Consider the following 21,803-nt stretch of genomic DNA (forward strand, 5'->3'; position numbering starts at 1 on the left):
CAGGGAATAGAGCATCAGCCCTCAGACTAAAAGGTTCCAGGTTCCAGTCTAGTTAAGGACACATACCTCGGTTCCAAGCTCGATCCCCAGTCCCAGGTCAGGGCACATTCAGGAGACAATCTATGTGTCTCTCTCACATTGATGTTTCTCTATCTCTCCCCCTCCCTTTCACTATCTCTAAAAATCAATGGAAAAAATATCCTCGGGTAAGGACTAACAAAAAATAAAATAAAGTAATAAAATTCTTGTGTATTTGTTGACCTATTTAAGGAATTCATCCCTCTCCCTGTCCAACTAAATATAAATTATTGAGTGGAGAGACCACATCTATCCTGTTCACCACTGAATTTCCAAACCTAGGGGACTTTATTGAATAATTGGTCTCATTTCCAGACATGATAATGGGCCACACCTCAAGAGATGATCAAGGCAATGGAAGACCCAGCAAGCATGAAGGTAGTAGTGGCCACATCTTCCTAGTTGCTTCCATAAGGCCTGTGACATAGAACTCTGGGGCTGCAGCAGCCCAGGAAACCTCTTAACCTCTTCAAAGGTCTCTCTTCCCTCTTTCAGGAATAACAGCTGGTCTGGGGCTATGTGCCCTTAAATGAGAATTGTGTTGCAAGGGAAAATAGTGGAAGAAAAATATAATGGAGGGATGACAGACCAGATGTAGATCTAGGCTTTAGACAAGTGAATTTGAAGAAACTGTATAACTCTCCAAGCTTTAGTTTTCTCCCCTGTAACATAAAGGTGATAAGAGTAGTCCCTTATCTGTGGGAAATATGTTCCAAGACCCCCAGTGAATACCTGAAGCTGCAGATAGTACCAAACGCTATATCTACTATGTTTTTTCCTTTATATACATACCTATTATAAAGTTTAATTCACAAATTAGTCACAATAAGAGATTGGCAATATAACTAATAGAAAAACAGAATAATTATAATAGTACACTATAATAAAAGTTATGTGAATGTGGTAGCTCTCTCTCTCAAAATATCTTATTGTACTGTACTCACCCTACAGGGATGTGCAGTGAGGGGATAAAGTGAGGAGAATGATGTAGACTGTGACATAGCATTAGACTGTGACTGACAGTAAGTTACAAACATTTTACCACTTCTCTGTGGTATATCTGATTTAACAGCATCACTACTTTTGCACTTTGGGGTAATTATTAAGTAAAATTGGGGTGACTTGAACAAAAGTACTGTGAAACCTCCACATTCTGATAAACAAGGTGGTGACTAAGGGCTACACTAATGTGGGGGGTATACAGCATGGTAATGCTGGACAAGGGATGGTTCACGTGCAGGGCAAGTTGGAGAAAGACTCACGAGATTTCATTACACTACTCAGAACGGTGTGGCAATTTAAAACTTATGAATTGTTTATTTCCAGAATTTTCCAATTAATATTTCCAGGCCAGGTTTTCACAGGTAACTGGAACCTCAGAAAGCAGAATTGCAGGTAAGGGGGACTACTGTGCTTACCTTGGGATTGCTGAAATGATTACTCAGTCAATGTGAAGTGCCCATTACTCAATTAGCAATCTACTCCAGGAAAATATTTTACCTTGTTTTCCATCTTTCTGACTCCTTTTACTCTGATTTTAGTGGGCGTGACCAGTAAATTTTATCTCAATGAATTTGGGTAATGGAGGAAGAGAACTTCAGGTAATAGAATAATGTATTCAATATAAGCTTAGAAAATTCCCAGCTGAAAATGGAAAGGGGGATTGCCCCCATCTGTCCCCTTATTTTTGCAGAACTATCCTGTAGATCTTGTGTGGAAAAGCAGTGACTTAAGCCAAAGTACAATTTAGATATTCCACAGTTCCCTTTTAAAGTTAAATTATAATCCGCTAACACTGTAGTATTATGATAATTTCCAATAGCTACTTCTTTATGGAAAACCAGTAAAATAACTGCATATCATTAAGTGTGTATGTATAAATACACATCAACATATTTTGGCATACAAAAGCAAAAGGGAAAAAAAAGAGCTCTCTGAGAAAGAGAACAGTAAAAAATGCCTTCCTTAGAAATACAGTAAATTACAAACTTAAATGCTACTGCAGGAGAATTACTTGACTCAAAATATTCCCCATATACAAAATAAGCCATTAAGTCTTTAGAACGGTTCTCTCCCTGAAAGCAAAACTTGGGAAGTAAAACGGTGCTGCATTAGTTTATCATTTTGTAACAGGCAATATGGTAAAAACTTCTCTGGGTCTAGAGTCTCCACTTGTCCTTTTTCTTTTTCTAAAGTTGTATTTCCTAAGACATTCCCGGTGCCATGGGACAGATTAGGTTTATATAAAAAGCTCTTTCTCCCTTTGTGTATGTAAATTGAGGGAGATAACTAATCATTCAAGCAGTCATTTCAATCATATGAAAGAAAGGTTAGAAGAATAAATAATGATCAGTGGAAAAACCATCAGCAGAAAAAGTGAAGTTTCTACAGTATTTTAATATGAAAGGACAAGAAATTTACAAAATAAAAATGTATTTTTTTTTAAAAAAAAGGCATTTTTCAGTGGATATGAAGTTGCTATAAATTCTTAAAAGTGGGCCCCAAAATATGCTTCTCTTTACTATGCATACAGAACAGAGGGAATACAGTGGGGCCTTGACTTACGAGTTTAATTCATTCCATGACGGAGCTCGTAACTCAAATTATTCATATGTCAAATCATAAAGTGAACGAGTGAGACACGTGATGATGGGCTGATGTTGTGGTGTTCACTGTGACATTCGCTGCGCCAACTAGCGGTGGGGTATCTGAAGCTGGCTCGTAACCCGAATTTTAGCTCGCAACTCAAAGCAAAAAATCGGCCGAGAGACGGCTCGTATCTCGAAAAACCCATTAGTCGGGACACTCATAAGTCAAGGCCCCACTGTATGTCATGGAGTATTTATTAAAATCGGATCTTAGGAAAGTAGCACATTAAATACTATTTTGCTTCTATTTATATGGTTTGAAACAACTAAATTAGTTAACCTCCAACCCAGTGTTTGGGCACCCTGTAGATTAAGCTATGGGCTTTGTTTGCAATGGTGGAACCAAGGACAAGGCCCTTGGTTCATATTCTTTGGAAGTTCATAAAGTCCCTGGCTATGGAAGTATTTATTAACTCATACCCTTCAATCATTGTAAACACAAAGCTCCTTTGGAAGGAGATCATAATTAGTCCAAATGTTTGCAATACTCTGCAGTCATTTTGAGTGGTAGCAATGCAATGACAGTATTGGGAAAATGTAGGGTCACCCAAACTAGAACCAGAATCGAAACTCTGCTATAAACATCGATGTGATCTTGTCATGGAAATAAGATCTGCATGGATTTTTTTTCTACCTTTGACTTTCCATAAAAATGAAATAACACAACACGTGGACTTTTGTGGCTGGCTTCTTTTACACAGTATAATGTTTTCCAGGTCTGTCTAGGTCAGAGCACATTCTAAGTCAGGTCAAATAAAGACAAGCCCTGAGAACGAAGCTTTCCTGGGACCTTCCAGAAAGGTCAAATAGTCAAAATGCTCAGGGATGGGATTTCCTGGAGTATCTACACCTGGCCTGTGCTTCACAGTGGCTTCTAGGTTTTCATAGGTACCAGGGGTGTGAGGGTGTGGATTTTCAAAGCCACTATGGATCTGGAGAGAGGGGAGTAATAATAGGGCTAGTTAAAAAGGCACAACGTCCCAAAGTTCTCTGTTCTTACCAAGATTTGATTGTTTTTTCATAAAAAAAACAAACAAACAAGCAAACTTCTCAGATTGCTGAAAGTATTTGGTTAATTTCCAGAGTTCTGAAAAGTTGATTTTGACAATTTTTGGATTTCCTTACTCTGCCATTTGAAAGTGCTTCCTTAACCAATGTTTTGTTTAATGTGAAAGCCGTTCTAAAGTCCTTAGTGAGTGAGTGGTTCCTCTTGCTGATCTATTCATACAGGCTCCAATACTGTTTTTTAAATGTACTTTCATACAGTTGTTTTATACATAAACATATATTTAGACAGTATGGTGGACAGATAAGGTATGAAAAAGCTAACCAATTTCCCCACAATCATTTTCTCATAAATTTAAACATTATATTGCCCCATATCTTGGAAGATAAGCAAGTTTCAAGCTATTTAGAGCAATTGTTTGAATTACGAACTAAGGTTTTATTAGAATTCCTCTACATATGAAATTTTATTTCCTGATCAAGCCCTGGTTAGCATCTTCAACCTGCTATATAAGCTAAATGGATGTGTGTTGGTGGCTCCCTGTGTGTGTGTGTGTGTTTTCACAAATCCCGAATAACTGGTAGAGTGCTGGTGCCAGTGATTAATTTCTTTCTTTGCCTGTTTGTATTAAGATGACAAAGAACAAATGTTTTATTTACTATTACTCAGGTAGAGTCTTTTTTTTCCTTTTCCTTCAGTTATAGAAAAATGGAAAGTAAGTTCAGCTAGCTATAAGATCTACTTACTTCTAAAAATTTTAAATTGCTATCTGAGCTAAAGTTAGACTAATCTCATTCAAAGTTTCAGAGCTTAAAGGATTATGCCTTTAATGAAAAAAGGACAAAATTCTAATCTTTCTTCCATAAGCAAATCCTGATTACAGGTCATACTTCCTCTGGTGTTTAGACAAAAATAAATAGCTTGTAATTTCATTGTAATTGACACCAATGGACATGAGAAAGAATAAAAGCATATTCTAGACAAGTGTTTTTACATAATATTTGGGTATTGGAGGATATACTTACATAATAACAGCCTGCCAGTCACTTATAGCAGTGTAGTATCAAAATTTTTATAAGGCATTCATATTGTTTGGCAATGTTAAAATAACTTTTCATAGTTTTATTGTCAAATATTTTATAGAGGACAATTATAATAGGGAAATAAAACTATTTCATGATTCCATTAGTAGTTTTATTAATATTTGGTAAACCTTCCTACCTTTTTTTAATAGAGACAGGAAGTGATTGATAGGAGAAGGTGATTGAGATGGAAAGAAGTCACTTTTAGCACTAAAATCTTCTTTTCTATGCTTTGTCTTTATATCTTAGTAAGTATAAAAATAATCACCTGGCTGGTGTGGTTCAGTTTTTGAGCATCAACCCATGAACCAGGAAATCATGGTTCGATTCTCTCTCATCATTGATGCTTCTATTTCTTTCTCCCTCTTCCTTCCTCTCTCTGAAATCAATAAAAACATATTTTAAGAAATAAGTATAATAATATGAGTTCCATTTTTAGCTTAGAAAAGCCATTTAAGTTGCAGAGAAATACAAAGGATAAAATAACAAGCATCTGTAAAACCATCATCAAATGTATATAGTGTCCCATATTTGATTCACATACATTTCTACATAGTGAAGAAAAAGTAGGTTTACTATTGTGAGTACTCAAAACAGAGTTTATTCTTGTATTATTATTATTATTATTTATTAATATTGTATTATTTTCCTTATGAACAACTATAAACCTACTTTTGCCACAACCTGTTTGTCTATATATCTAGCTATCTATCTGAAATAAACTATTAAGGATAAGATAGACATCCTCTATGTACTCCTTGTCACCTTATTAACCTTCTCTTCCCAGGGATGACTACTGTCATAAATTTAATCCATGTTTGCATACTTTTTACTCTATTTTTGTTTTCAGGAAAAATATATAATATCGTTTCTTGTTTTTGTGATTTACAGAAAGGTTATATTATATATATTGTTCTGTAATTTGCTTTCCATTTGTTTCCAACTCCATATGATTAATGAGAAAAAAAGAGAGACATATAAACCATGAATATGAAATTACTCATTTTGTATGAAAAGTAATAAAACTGAATTCAAATTACACTTAGGAAGCCCGCAGAGAAGCACATTAAAGTTGTATAAGCCAAGCAAAGATCAGGGAGTGCAGAAATGGATAGGCAGAGCACATAATTTATATTTACCACCTCAGAAAAGGAAAGAGCATACCTGACCCCAGGCAGCAAAATTCCATGCTAAGAAGTTGATTTGTTTATCTCACACAAAAATAGTAGAACAACGGAAAGCATAATCTTTTTGTGCCCAGTACATGCTTGTTACTAATATTTATTTTTCAGAATGTTTATCAGAGGAAATGTTATCCATAGTATTGGGTAAATGAATAGCTTAATCTACATATACTCCAATTAACTAAAACATATTTTGAATGTTTATTTCATTTATTCTAAAACATAGTATATGATAGTTTTATTTCTCAAAACTCTAGAAACTAATGGAGATTTCTTGAGTGCTTGTTATTTGCTAGTAACTAAGTGATGGGCATGTGAAAGCAAACAAAACCAGGGAATAAAACAGGCAACACTAAAAGAGTTAACATTTTAGTGGGATAAGAGTGATGATAAACAAACACATAATTTCCAGATTGGTGACACATACTATTAAGTAAAATAAATCAGAATGAGGGGGCTAAAGAATTAAATTCCCTATTGAAGAGGGGGTGGTTGACCAAGGAAGCTCATTCAGATAAGGAGTGTTTTCAGTTGAGACTTTAAGAAATTGAAAGACTAAGTCATGTGCATAACTGTATATAAATATGGATATACATATAAATGAAGACATAAAAATATTGTTAAGACAGGTAACATAGGAATCTTCGGGCAAGAAAAATTCTTAGAAAAAGAAACCCTGTTTTCCTATGTTCAATCTACTCATGAGCATTGGTAGGTTATGTGCTCTAACTTATTCTGAATTCTACTGGCTTACTCCCTCTTCCTATAATTAACCTTATGTATGAAAAAATAATTGGTGGCTATGTCTGGATTGAATCTGGGAACAACATTTAGTAGAGATATCATCAATATATGCATTTTACAAATAAAGAAACTGAGGCTCAGTTAGGTTAGATCACTGGCACAAGTTCTCAGAACTCATAAGGACAAAGCAGGCACCCAAACTAACGCTTGCTGGCTTCTGAAGATGTACCTTCTCACTTCTATGAAGCAAAGTTGACTGCAGTTTGGTATGACTTGCTTCCTGGTTGTTCCACCTGTGCTGCCTTAATTCCTGCCTCAGTGCTTTCCCCTGAGGTTCCCCTGGCCTGGACTGCCTCCCAGGACCAGTGAACTTACCCATACTCCAGGCTCGGTCTCCCTCACAACCATTCCTGAGCACTCTGCCTTCATGGGTCTCTTCTGTGGCCAGTCTTCCCCATGGGAATGAGTTTGAATACTCCCCCAAATCCTGTTGCTTATAACCTTAGGCCTCATGTGTGGTTGTGATAGAATTCAACAGTCAATGCTAGAATTCTTAATTTCCCCTGTCTTTAAGACAATGGCCTTACCTCTGGATCCTGAAACTTTGAGAAGCACTTCATTTTCTGAGTTGTAACCCAACAAAGCTCACTCCAAACCCTGATGACTCTTCCCACTTTATTTTTTCACACCCACAGCACCAGTAATAATACTCTGTATGATCGGTTTGGCAGAGGCAGGTGTAGAAATATGCACATATAATTCATTTGAGTTAGATCAAACTTCAAAGTTAATTTCCAATGGAAAAATCCAGCTTTTGATTTTTAATGCTCTCCTGTTATTTTCACAGTTGCAACATCTTGTTGGTCATTACTTAACACTCAAAATGCTAACTTATCATTATAAAAAATGGCTAGCCTCTTATGCCATTTTCCCACAGAATAAAAATTCAATTTGCATTAAGAGCTTGAGTTTTTGTATTAAGAATATATATACAATTTTATATTAAGAATTTGAGTTAATATATTAAGTATAATTTGTTGATGGTAATTTAGAAACTATACTCAGCTTTTAGATTTAGTATATTATACGGATGTTTTATTAAAATTGTTTTTCATTAAAATTAGTAAAAGGGCCCTTGCTGATTTGAGCCTCTGCCTGTGGACTGAAGAGTCCCAGGTTCCATACTGGTCAAGGGCATATGCCCAGGTTGCTGGCTCCATCACCATTGGGGCGGGGGGGGGGGGATGCAGGAAGCTGCCAATCAATGATTCTCTCTCATCATTGATCTCTCTCGATCTCGATCTCTCTCTCTCGATCTCTCTCTCTCTCTCTCTCTCTCTCTCTCTCTCTCTCTCTCTCTCTCCTCCCTCTTCTCTCTCTCCCTCTCCCTTTGTCTCTGAAATCAATTTTTTTAAAAAAATTGAATAAATAATAAAATTAGTAAAATGTTTGGAATTTTTCTTATAATTGCTAATTTTCTGAATAATGCTTGCATTTAAAGAGCAAATGATTATTTGTATGGTTATAGTCTGCTCCAGTCCCCAATGGTACTCCACTCAGCTTTGGTGAAACATCTTCAGGGTTTCAGCTTGGCCAGGGAGATATAGTCGTCATTCTTCCGTGAAAAGGTAAAGTGCACTCTCCATGCAAATGAGGACCCCAAATCCTCATAATTTTATCGGTCCAAAATATTCTGATTGGTCAGTATAGAATGCTCTGATTGGTCGACGCTGTGCATCTCCAATTGAATGGGGAAAGTCAGTCCTATTGGTTGAAATAGGATTCCAGAAACTCCTTAATAAAGGCTGGCTCAGATGGTAGGTAGACACACAATGCAGGCAGGCAGTTTAGAACAGAGGCTTCTCTGTGGAGTGCAGATTGTGTGAGAGGCCCCGTGCAGAAACGGCTGCTAGGCTCTGCTTTTATATTTGAGTCCAATTAGCCACTAGGAGCCCTACATAGTAGGTGTCCTTTTTTTCTCCTAAGGGTTCACATGATATAGAGGAATTGAGAGGGCTGAATAAGCTAATAAATGGAAGTGCTTTGTACAATTCTTGGCACATCATATTGTGATCTCCAAGACCGCTAGGACCATGTGTGGTATCTATTTGTTTAACTACTATAAATTTAATACCAATTATACTGCCTGCACATAGTAAATCATCAACATGAAAGTGTTGCACTAATGCATGGATGGAAGAAAAGAGAAATAATATTCAAAATATTCAGCAACTATTATGATACCAGGATCATCAATAGACACTGGACAGCCATAAACAACCAGTACTACTCTACTAGTATACTAGTAGATGACTACTGAAAATTAGTTAGAATGTATGAGGACACAAGTATTAAAATGCAAATTATATGTAAGTGTTATCTTTTATATAGTATACTAGAGGCCCAATGCATGAAAATTCGAGCAAGAGTAGGCCTTCCTTCCCCTGGCTGCCGGCACCGGCTTCCCTCCAGCAACCAAGACCCGGGCTGGCTTCCCTCAGGCCCCAGCTTCACCAGGAAGGATGTCCAAAATGACATCTGGAAGACATCCATTCTAATTAGCATATTACCCTTTTATTATTATAAACAGTACTTCACGCTGTTCTAAAGCTATTGCTATCTTTGGTTTTACCTTAAAAAAACACACACATATATGGAGTGATGCTGCCCATTGGTTATTCTTATATTTAAAAAAAAAAATTGCCTGCCCTGATCGGTTTAGCTCAGTGCATAGAGCGTCGGCCTGCGGACTGAAGGGTCCCAGGTTCGATTCTGGTCAAGGGCATGTACCTTGGTTGCAGGCACATCCCCAGTAGGGGGTGTGCAAGAGGCAGCTGATCGATGTTTCTCTCTCATCAATGTTTCCAACTCTCTATCCTTCTCCCTTCCTCTCTGTAAAAAGTCAATAAAATATATTTTTAAAAATTTCCAGAATATATTCCCTTGATTATATGATTTTTTTATATAAACTTCTTTACGTCCCTCCAATGTTTTCCTTTACAGGCAATGTCTGGCCTCTGCTATGTAATTCTGTTGCTAAAAGGACAGTTTGAGATTACATGCTGAGTATATGTATGACATAGCCCTAGAATTAACTTCATTTCAAAGTCCCCCAATATGAATTGGAGCTGTTTTTACTCATTTTGAGTGATGACCCCTTTTATAAATACCATTTTTAATGTCTCCCTCCAGCTATCAAGCCTATGACAGCATATTACTGACAATCAAAGAGTTTAAAGTCTGGCCTTATGTCACACAGAAAGGGCAGAGTAAGGCCTGAATGAAAACCCAGTACTTCTTAACCTTAATTCTTTAAAACTTACAAGGCCCATATTGGCCCTAGGATTGAATTCACTAGTATAATAAAAAAATAATTTTTTGATGAGGTAGTTAATTCAAGAATTCAAGAATACAGCATCGACTTGCATGTTATTTTTTACTATCCCACTAGACCAACATAACTTTCCCACATTCTTATCTTCTCAAGGGATGACTTTTCCTTCTATTTCTGGTTCCTCTTGATACATCATCAGAAAATATAAATGATTTTAATAATATTCACTAATTCATTGAACAAATATTTGTTTAGAGCCTAAAAGCGTGAGCCACTGAACTAATACTTATTAAAGTAAAACTTAATGAGGATCATAAGTCCCTGGCAACAAGAACACCAACAATAAAATTATTGTATTCAACTTCCTTATTTGGTGGAGTCAATAGAACATCTTACATTAGTCCACTGAAGACTCAAATTATCTAGTCCCAGAATAAACATTTTCTTTTATCCATGGGAGGCCCTTGATGGAGCAGAATTGAATCTTATTTGACATTCATTGGATTTGGCAACTGCTATCACTGTTTAATCAGTTACTCATAAGCATTTTTCATTTGTCTGTATTGTTTCTGAATTACAGGTAAGTCAAAGATCAACAATTATTCAGTACTTTGGGCTTCAACCAAAATAAACCCAATGGAGTATATCAGCCACATCCCATGTTCAATCTTCATTTTATTGTACTCTCAATAATAATTGCTCCAATGTAGCAGATGAGTTCCTCTGAGATAATTTTTCCTTCTTGTTTACCTATAATCACAAAAACCACATTTCACTGCAGATGATCCTTCCATCTTTAGTTTGTGATTTCCCTCCCACTTTCATGTATGAAGGAATTGAGAAGAAATCAGAAAATAAAAGGAAAGCATTCTAGGGAATAGAACATTCTAATGATTTTCTACTTAACCTTATAAAATGCTTTTTCTTTTCTAGAATTTCTCTCCTTTCCTTTTAAATATCAACAACAAATCACCTATGAATGATTTCAAACTAAATTATGCATTGTGGTATTATAATACGGTTTTATAAAAGGTCAAAGAAAACATCAACATGAAAGTGTTGCACTAATGCATGGTTGGAAGAAAAGAGATGAATTTGAATAGAGGGCAACATACATTTTTAAAGTTATGCTGTTTCAAATCAATGAATGTATATATGAATATCTATGTTATACATTATATGTATTTAATGGGTATATGTATGTGTATATATATACATGACATATACATGTCAACACTTCATATATTTATATGCAAGATGTTCCTTCTTTTTGAAACATCACCTACTATGACTTTAAAATAACTGGAAAAATACCTAAATTCCTTTAGGGTATTGCCTGAGTCTTCTATTTTATTTTGGTATTCTTGCTAGAGCACATATATTGGAAACAAGGATAACAAGAGATTACAATTAAAAGGATTATTCAGTTATTATTTACTAACTACACATAAAATTTAAAGTATCTGTAGTTCACAGAACACAAACTACTTAATAGTGACAATCCTTACAGGCTTATACTAAAATGTTAATGTAGAATAACATAACATACTTACACTAATAGTATTATCATTAAAATAATACAAATATTATACATTATATAGTATATTTTAAATACCAATATTATGTGATTCAATGTAATATAAAATCCAAAGTTCTAAGTACTGGGATAATACTAAGAAATTGTCTAAATATATTTTGTGTGTATATAGTTCATTTACAAATAGTTTAAAAAGCTGTTGAAGATGCAGACAAAACCTAGTTATTCTCAGATAATTTCACAAAATGCCTATTTTCTTAACTACAGGATAGAGAAAGAAGAGCAAGGCATTATTACATCATCACCTTTTAGGGAAATGAAAATATTTCTTCAAGATTCCATACTAAAAACTCCTTATTATCTACATTATCATTCTGAGTAAATGAGTTCTTTGAGATGAAAACGGAAGTGCTTTGGATTAAATAGCTGGGCTTTCAGGGAAAAGATAATTTTATGTGAAATACAGCAGAACTAAGGGAGGTCATTTCAACCATCAGAGCATCAGGATTCTGTCTGTGGGAGATTCACTTTTAATAGTAAAAGTATCTTATCTCATGTATCATCAAGATACATTCACTGGAAAGCAGTAGATACCAACTTTGGTGGCAGCAGGCTAATGAATGGTTATCTATTTCAGCAGTATTATGAGTTCATTGAGCTGATGGGAGTTTAGAGACCCTGATTTAGGAAGCAATGATGCATGTTAGGATGGATAGCTACTGAACAGAAAACAAAGACTTACTTTTGAAAAGTTTGGATGCAGTGAATGACTATTAAATGTATTCTACCACATTTTTACAGCATTTGATCAAGATTAAAAATTCTGGCCTGGCCAGTGTGGCTCAGTGGTTTAGCATCAACTTATGAACCAGGAAGTCATGGGTTCAATCCCCATTATGGGCACGCAGGAGGCAGCCGATCAATGATTCTCTCTCATCATTGATGTTTCTATCTCCCTCTCCCTTCCTCTCTAAAATCAATAAAAATAACCCTAACTGGTTTGGCTCAGTGGATAGAGTGTCAGCCTGCGGACTGAAGGGTCCCGGGTTCAATTCCGATCAAGGGCATGTACCTTGGGTGCGGGCACATCCCAGTGGGGGGCATGCAGGAGGCAGCTGATTGATGTTTCTCTCTCATCGATGTTTCTAACTCTCTATCCCTCTCCCTTCCTCTCTGTAAAAAATCAATAAAATTTATTGAAAAAATAAATAAATAAATAAATAAATAAAATAAAAAGATTAAAAATTCTGAATAGGAGTATCCAATTAGCAGCTAATTCACCTTTTCATAACTGGCTCTTGGGTTGGAGTGAGGGAGGATTTGATTGTTCTAGCTTCAGATCTAGAACATGCAGTACATCCTCTCATTAAAGCTTCTTGAGATGCAGAATTCCTCCTCCATAGGAAGAAAGGACTGAATGCTGCAGATTTTTAAAAACAATATTCACTATACTTTGACATGGCAGTAAAAAATTCTATCCTCCATTCTACACACAGATCCTTTTATAACTATCTTCTAAGATTATATCATTTATTTACTTATTTAACTTGCTTACTATCATTTTCAATGGCTAAAAAATAGGTCTCACAAGAACCAGAATTTGTCTCTTGTTTAATGCTTCATACCCACCACCTGGATCAGATACTTGCAATCAACATATATGTGACCAATAAATATTTGTTGAATGAATTGATTAATAAATAAAATAACACCGTGATGTGTGGAAAATACTATTTCCCCCATTTTTTTTTGGCCCAAATTAATGCTTTTGAGCCATTTATAACACAATTCTGTAGCCTATTGGCAACCTCAAATATTTGTTGTCAGATAGAAAGATGGGCAGCTTCCCACTGCGTTTTACACAGATTGTGCAGCTTTATCTCTGCATCCCCATGAAAGTGAATCTGTGACCTCCTTTCTCTGATGGACGGTGTGCTGGAGTTATGATCTTGTGATGACCATGAATTAAGTGTGAAGCAGCTGCTTCCTCAGGGTCCCTCTGAAATTGTTTCAAGCTTCAAAAAGAAATTCTCTAATTATCAGTGGAAGTGGCAAGATAAATGTAAACTGGACTTCTTGGGGGAGCTTTCACATTGAGAAGTTCCTAGCATCTAATTCAGAAATAAGAGTCAAAGAAAATAATAACAAAGATTTGAAAAGAGTGATGATCACTTCTATGACAAAAATGTATCAGAAAGGTATTGAATGTTTGCTTATTGTTCTGTGGGACTCCTCCACCCTTGGCCTCCCCTCTGCCTTGAATGGTCCTCTCTCAGAGATTCCCACAGCAAACCCCAATTCATCCAATCCTGATCAGAGGCCATTTCCTCAGAGAGGTTGTTTTTTCCAGCTTTGTCCAAAATAACCCCGCCACACAACCACTTCACAATGTTATCCTTTTCTTCCTAGAACCAATCATTGCTATTAGTAATAGGATTTCTGGGTTACTTTTTGGTTTATTATCCATCTGTCCTATTGGAAAGTAAATTTTGTGAGGGCAGAAAAACATCTTATCTGCTCTATATCTCAAGAACCTAATGGCACTGCTTAGTGAATAAGGGCTCTCATAAATAATCATGGAATAAATATTGATGAAGAATGCTTTGTTCAAGCATGTCAGTTTTTGCTTTTTAGTTCAGAATATTATCAGTTCCTCCCATTTTTAAAATATATTTTATTGATTTTTTACAAAGAGGAAGGGAGAGGAATAGAGAGTTAGAAACATCAATGAGAGAGAAACATCAATCAGCTGCTTCCTGCACACCCCTCACTGGGGATGTGCCCGCAACCAAGGTACATGCCCTTGACCAGAATCGAACCTGGGACCTTTCAGTCCACAGGCCGACGCTCTATCCACTGAGCCAAACTGGTCAGGGCAGTTCCCCCTTTTTAAAGTGTTATTTTCTTATTATTAGGATTTAGCAAGAATGCAACTAAAACTGAAGATTTTTGTACGTTGTATAAAATGAAATTAGGATTATTATAGCTTTCTTCATACTGATTAGTAGTATCAGTACAACTGTTTAAGTTCTAAAAGTCCAAACTAGGTTCTGTTAGCAGTTTTAGATGTAGTAGGATGTTTTCTCTCCTGAGTTCATCAATTCTTTCAAACCACACTCAAAGAGCTTGTGCACTCTTGTTGAACAAGCTGAGTCCAAGACATTTGACCACACATGGTACGTTGCCTATTAGTTCATCAGCTTTAGGGATGATGTCAATTCGATCATTCACTCTTTAGTTTCCAATTAGTTATTTCTTTTATTATTATTGATTTTTAGAGAGAGGAAGAGAGAGAGAAACATTGAAGTGAGAGGGAAACATTGATGGGTTGCCTCCCACACATGCCCTGACTGAGGATCAAACCCACAACCTAGGTATGTAACCTGACCGGGAATCAAACCTGACACCTGTTGGTGAGCAGGATAATGCCCTACCCATTGAGGAAGATTATACTCAGGAAATACCTTGAAACCTAGTTACAAAATACTGGAAGTCAGGCAGTCCCACGAAGAAGGATAGAACCACCAATATAGCTCAGTAAACATAGAGTCAGACAGCAACACCAGCTATTAAAATTTGAGGAAGCTGTGAAGTGAGCACTTGAACTTTGCACTGAAACATTATTACATGCCAAATGTAGCCACCCAGGTAACCCCAGCCTAAAGCCTAATGACAAAGGGCCCGCCATAGATCGCCAGAATGGTTTAATTTACAGCAAGAGGATCACATAGGAGACAGAAAGGGGAGATGACAAAAGGCTGATAAGAGGACCATGGTGGAAGGAGACAACATTAGATCAGGGATTGCTGAGAAAAAGTATTAAGTTGATCAGCCAGCAGCACTAATGGAGGGTCAGAAGGAATGGATGGTGAGTTACTAGCAGGCTCTGAGCACAGCTGGCAGCAGCAGGAAGAGCTGGCAGGGTGAGAGGAAGGGGCAGCTAATCAAACTGTCTAATGGGCTGATTAGACAAGCAGTGGGCTCAGACAGCAGGGGTAGGAGATTCAACTGCAGGAGGATCAGAAAGATGGGCAAAGACAAAGCAAGGTCAGTCAGGGGTCTGGGTATGAGGAGAAGCTGATTGGGCAGCAGCAGTCTGACCAGCCAGCTGTGACAGCTCATCATACAGTACCAGAGCCAAGGATAGGAGAAGCAAAGAGGGCTAAGGGGATGGAGCAATTTATAGAGCCCAGAATCTCAGAGCCAGAAAAGCTAATCAAAGCTGACAGCTGCTCCGCAGAGCTGGGGGTGGGGCTAGTAGGGAGTTTGCAGCGTGTGCCTTTGTCCAAGGGTTTATTTTTCACACCACAAACTGAGCATGCTGCTCAGCTGCTTTCTCTACTGTCCCAAGGCTCAGGAGGCTGTGATTTTGAAGTCTCCTTGACAAAGTAGGGCAGAGGCCACCTGTCTCGGCTCCATCAATATGGCAGCCTGGACCAGGAGCTGAGGTCTGCTCTGGAACCCTGGCCAGCCTGACTCAGCCAAGCAAATAAATATGCAGACATGCCTCTTCTTTCTGTCCTTCTTTCATCATGTGTTTTCCCCTCCCCTGTTAAAAACAATGCCTGTGTGGTTGAAAAAGTTGCACAAAGGATTGTGAATGTAAAGGTTTAAGTTTATTTTAAATGTATCAGAACTGTCCACCTCTTGATATTGAAACTTCAGGGACAGTCAGTCACTCCCCACACTGAAGCATTCTGTTTCCTCCCAAGCACCCCATCAAACCACGGTAATTTTTTCTGTTATAATACACATACAGAGACATACAATTAAGTATTTTAAAGTTTCATTCTTGTGAAATGAGTTATACAATGGATTTTGCAAAAGCAGAAAATACATGTAAAGCTTAAAACCAAAATGTTTCCATATGTTCTTACTGTTGTTGTTTTCTGACTTCCTCCTAACACAAGTGTATCACCATCAAAACCACCTGAAATGTTTAGAAGACCAGGTGCTTTCCTCTCACCTGTGTTTTCCTGGTCTATGACAACGTGGGAATTCAAAGGCACATAGCAATAACAATAACAGTTGCCTTTCTTGAGTGCTTACTAGGAAAAATGATGTGAGATGAGAGCTATTCATACCTCTATTTTACGGGAAATGAGGCTCAGAAGGTTAAGAAGTTTAAGCAAACTTACACTCTAGGAAGTGGCTTAACTGGAACTCAACTGCTCCTCCACCCATGACCTATGTGTTTCCAACAAAATTAAAAGCTATAAGATGAAAACCTGCATAGGATTTTACTACTCTTCCCACTTCTGTTTTCTTTAAGAAATAGACTAAAGAGAGAATCCAAGATGGTGGCATAGCTAAACACTGAAAATTGCTACCTCACACAACCACTTCAAAAATACAACTAAAAGACAAAATGGACATCATCCAGAACCACAGGAAGGCTGGCTGAGTGGAAATTCTACAACTAGAAGGAAAGAGAAAAGCACACTGAGACTCAGAGGAGGTGCGGAAGTAAAGTGTGGAGGTACAGAGGCGCACGCAGAAAGGGCTGGCACCTGAGGACGCGGTTGTCTTTTTCAATCGGGAGGGAGTCACAAGCTCCCAACTGCTCTGAACTCCAGTTCCAGGCGAGTCTCTGGGGACCCAGACTCATACGGGGAGAAACTGGACTGTCTGGCAGCGGGCAGAACTCGAGGGCGGGTTTCTCTCAGAGGTGCTTGCAGCGATTACTGGGACACTGAGACCCGGGGCCTCTTAGGGCAGGGCTGAGGATCAGCCATAGCTGTTTGCTCCGCCCTGTTGATTCCCTGAGACCCTGCCCCACCCAGGCTGCGGCGGAGGCTTTTGCATATGAATGGCCTGGCCCTTTGCAATCTGAAAATTACCTAACAAACTGCAGCTGAGTCAGAGAGACCCAGAACTTCCAAAAGAAGGCCCAAGGCCCCACAGCAGCTTGCACTGCTTCACAGCTGGGCTTCATCTGGGCACCTCCAAACCCTAAACAAAGAAGAATAATCTGCAGATCTCTCCATAGCTCCTGCTGGGTAGCCTCAGGCAGAGGCTAAATTAGCACCTCATTAGAGATCCAAGAGCCAGTGTACCCAGTGGTCAGAGTGGGACTATCCAGATTACAACTCCTCAGATCCATAAGGGACACACCCAGGGGGCAGACTCAGTGAGCACCAAAGCCCCACTGAAGCAAGTCTTGCCCCAGAAGGGTGTCTCCAGCACAGAAGTTCTCCCAATGCAGACATAGCTGATTCTCACAGCCAATTGGCCTGGAGGTCAATTCCTCCCAGTGATACCTACAACAATCAAGGCTTAACTACAACAAGACTGTGCACAAAGCCCACAAAGGGGTGCACCAAGAGTGTCCACCTCAGGTAATTGGGGAGGCTGAGCCACTGGGCCCCATAGGACACCTAGCACAGAAAGCCACTCTATCAACACAGGGAAGCATAAAAAATGCAGAGACAAAGAAACAGGTCACAAATGACAGAAATGGAGGAAAGCAAACTACTGGATATAGAGTTCAAAACTACGGTTATAAGGTGTTTCAAGAATTTTCTAGAAACTGCCAATAAATTTAGTGAGATCCTCAATAAATGTAGTGAGACCCTTGAGGATATGTAAAAGGACCAACTAGAAATTAAGCATACACTGACTGAAATAAAGAATATTATACAGAGATCCAACAGCAGACTAGAGGATCACAAGAATCATGTCAAAGATTTGAAATACAAAGAAGCAAAAAACACCCAACCGGAAAAGCAAAAAGAAAAAAGAATCCAAAAATATGAAGATAGTGTAAGGAGCCTCTGGGATAACTTCAAGTGTACCAACATCCAAATTATGGGGGTGCCAGAAGAAGAGAGAGAGCAACATATTGAAAACCTATTTGAAGAAATAATGAGAGAAAACTTCCCTTACCTGGTGAAAGAAATATACTTACAAGTCCAGGAAGTGCAGAGAAGCCCAAACAAAAGGAATCCAAAGAGGACCACACCAAGACACATCATAATTAAAATGCCAAGAGCAAAAGACAAAGAGAGAATCTTAAAAACAGCAAGAGAAAAACAGTTACCTACAAGGGAGTACCCATACAACTGTCAGCTGATTTCTCAACAGAAACTTTGCAGGCCAGAAGGGAGTGGCAAGAAATATTCAGTGATGAATAGCATGAACCTACAACCAAGATTACTTTACCCAGCAAAGCTATCATTCAGAATTGAAGGCCAGATAAAGAGCTTCACAGATAAGAAAAAGCTAAAGGAGTTCATCATCACCAAACCAGTATTATATGAAATGCTGAAAGGTATTCTTTAAGAAGAGGAAGAAGAAGAAAAAGGTACAGATAAAAATTATGAACAACAAATACATATCTATCAACAAGTAAATCTAAAAATCAAGTGAATAAGTAATCTGATGAACAGAATAAACTGGTGAATATAATAGAATTAGGGGCATAGAAAGGGAGTGGACTGACAATTCTCAGGGGGAAAAGGTTGTGGGGGCTGTGGGAAGAGACTGAAAAAAAGTCATATACCTATGGATGAGGACAGTGGGGGGGGGTAAGGGCAGAGTGTGGGGTGGGAACCAGGTGGAGGGGAGCTATGGGGGGGGGGGAAAGAGGAACAACTGTAATAATCTGAACAATTAAGATTTAATTGTTTAAAAAAGAAAGAAATAGGCTAAAGAAAGCTTTTTGCCAAGGCTTAAACTTTCTGTGCATTATGAAAAGTAGTCTGCATGCATTTAGAATACAGCAGGTGAAATTCTTTCAAGAAGTGAGGTTTCTGTATTTGGAAAGTGTAACAGCAGGTGTGAATGGAACATGTCCTTATCATATCCCTTTCTGACCTCCTGTAGTATCTGGATAAGGATACAGACCAAGAATGCAATTAAATGTGATTTTAATGTACAAAGCAATTTATTCAATATCAAGTGGACTTGAAACTGCAATAATTAAAACAATGTGGTACCAGAACAAGAATAGACAGGTTGATTAATGAACCAAAATAGAAGATTTAGATTTAAATAAGTATAGGATTTAAATTAGTTCTAAAGGTGACATTTCAGATTGCTGAAGGAAAGATAAACTTCCCAATAGTTCTGGGTTAATTTCCTGACTACTAAAAACAATAAGATCCTTGAATTACAAAAAATACCTAAATGAATTCCAGCGGGATTAAATTTAAAGTTGGTAAAATCTATGTTAGAATATACCTTAGCCAACCTATAAAAAAATTTTTTTAACATACTTCCCTTTTGACCAAATACTTTTATTTTCAGTAGATGTTCATCACATCACTGTTTATTCTTACAAAAATCAAAGATTAATGTTGAAATAAATATCAAACAATAAAGAAATCATATCAATAACATACAGCGTACACTTATGAAAATGGGCTACTGCATTATCAATACTAATGATTTGTGCTGCAAGACTCATACATTACTATTATAACTAGACAATAAGCAAAATCATTATTTAATTAAATATAGAAAATATATCCAACTAACTACTATAAACTACTTGAAGCCAAAAAGGGTACTTTTGCCAGAAGTGACAATTTTATTCCAAAAGAGGACTAGATTGGTCAGCACTGCAATTCATACTTAGTAGGCACATTAAAAAATACCTGAAGACGTCAATTATCACTCTCTTAAAGTCATGGAAGTATTTTTTAAAATACCAGCAACACTCTGCCATCCAGCACTGTGCTGAGTACACTTTTAGACGTGAGTCTAAAGTCATCTTATCTAGTCATCTTGGATGAGATAATCCTAGAGGTATGCTATGCATGGTAGCAGGAGAAAGAGCATGGAGGTGGGATGCGTACCACATACCATGTACTAAGAACATAATCTCAGAGACATTGAGGCATGCCTCTCAGACTTAATCCCCTCTTCTGTAGAATGCTGTTGACAACCCCTTTTAATCAGGGCTGTAGTAAGGAGTCACTGAAATAATGTTTATGAAACTCTTAGCACATCGTCTAGTTCATAGGGGACAATTTGTGTTGTTACTATAAAAATTAAATGGGAAGTATTAAAAATTAAATTATGATTGATAGTGACCTACTACAAGCCCAATCATGTAACAGGTGGTTAATAAACAGTAACAAGTTAGGTTACCTTTCCCTCACTGGTAAAAGCAAATTTGACCAAATAGGATAGCTAAAGTTGTCCAATCTCCTTACTAGACTGTGTCTGCTTCTGGTTAGCATATCCCCCCTGGTAAGAGTGCCTAAAACATAATATCTACTATGTTTTTGTACATGTTGAGTAAATGTCCCTATGTCTTTATTAACAGAGCATAGAATCAAGATTTTTCTTTATTTACCCTGTAGACATATCATCAAAGTAAAATATCATTTTTTAAAAAAACCCACTAATTTTCTAAAATATACTATGTTACCCGACCAGGTCCCAAACTTATTTATCAGTTCAACTTCCAATAAACAGCAAAAGACAGAGAAATGAGAACATCTTATTTCGAATTGAGTGAAGAGAACACATATTGGCATCTCAACAAGGGCGCAGATTGAATACCTGAACGCAAAACATTTGAGGATTTTCCCATTAAGCAATTTTCCTCAATTAAATCCATATACACCAAATTGCCATTTACTGCAGGGCAGAACGGCCTACCCTAACCAATTTCACAGAAGTACTTTTGGTACACAGATTATAACCACACAGAAGACAGCAGATCAATCAAAGATACTGGTTTCTAGGGCAAAGAGAGATACAGCTGGGACAATAGATCCATTGTAAACAATGTCAAAAAAAATTCATGTCAAAAAATCCAGAATATTTGTTTCATGCTTTGTATTTTGCTAAATGCCAAATTTTTCATATTGTGTCTCTTCAATGTTCTTGTGAGGATGATAATAGCAGTAACAATTCTTATGTTACACTTATCAAAACTCTCTTAATATTGCTTTCCCCATCATTCCTTCAAGCATTTAGCATAGAAAAAAATTTTTTCAAAGAAAGGTATTTGAAAAGCTCTTTTAAAATAGCTCACTGTTTTATCATGGTACCAGAAAAATGATTAGTTTGGTTTGTAAGGTCCCCATCTGACACCATCTATAATAGTCAACTTAGGCTATGTTGTGCTACAATAACAAACAACCTATTAACAAACAAAATATCAGTGTCCTAATAGAGCAAATTTGTATTTTTTCATTTACACGAAGTTTGCCACAATGCCATTCAACCAAACTTTC

Source organism: Myotis daubentonii, chromosome 5 (assembly GCF_963259705.1).
Source record: "Myotis daubentonii chromosome 5, mMyoDau2.1, whole genome shotgun sequence".
Classification (NCBI taxonomy): domain Eukaryota; kingdom Metazoa; phylum Chordata; class Mammalia; order Chiroptera; family Vespertilionidae; genus Myotis; species Myotis daubentonii.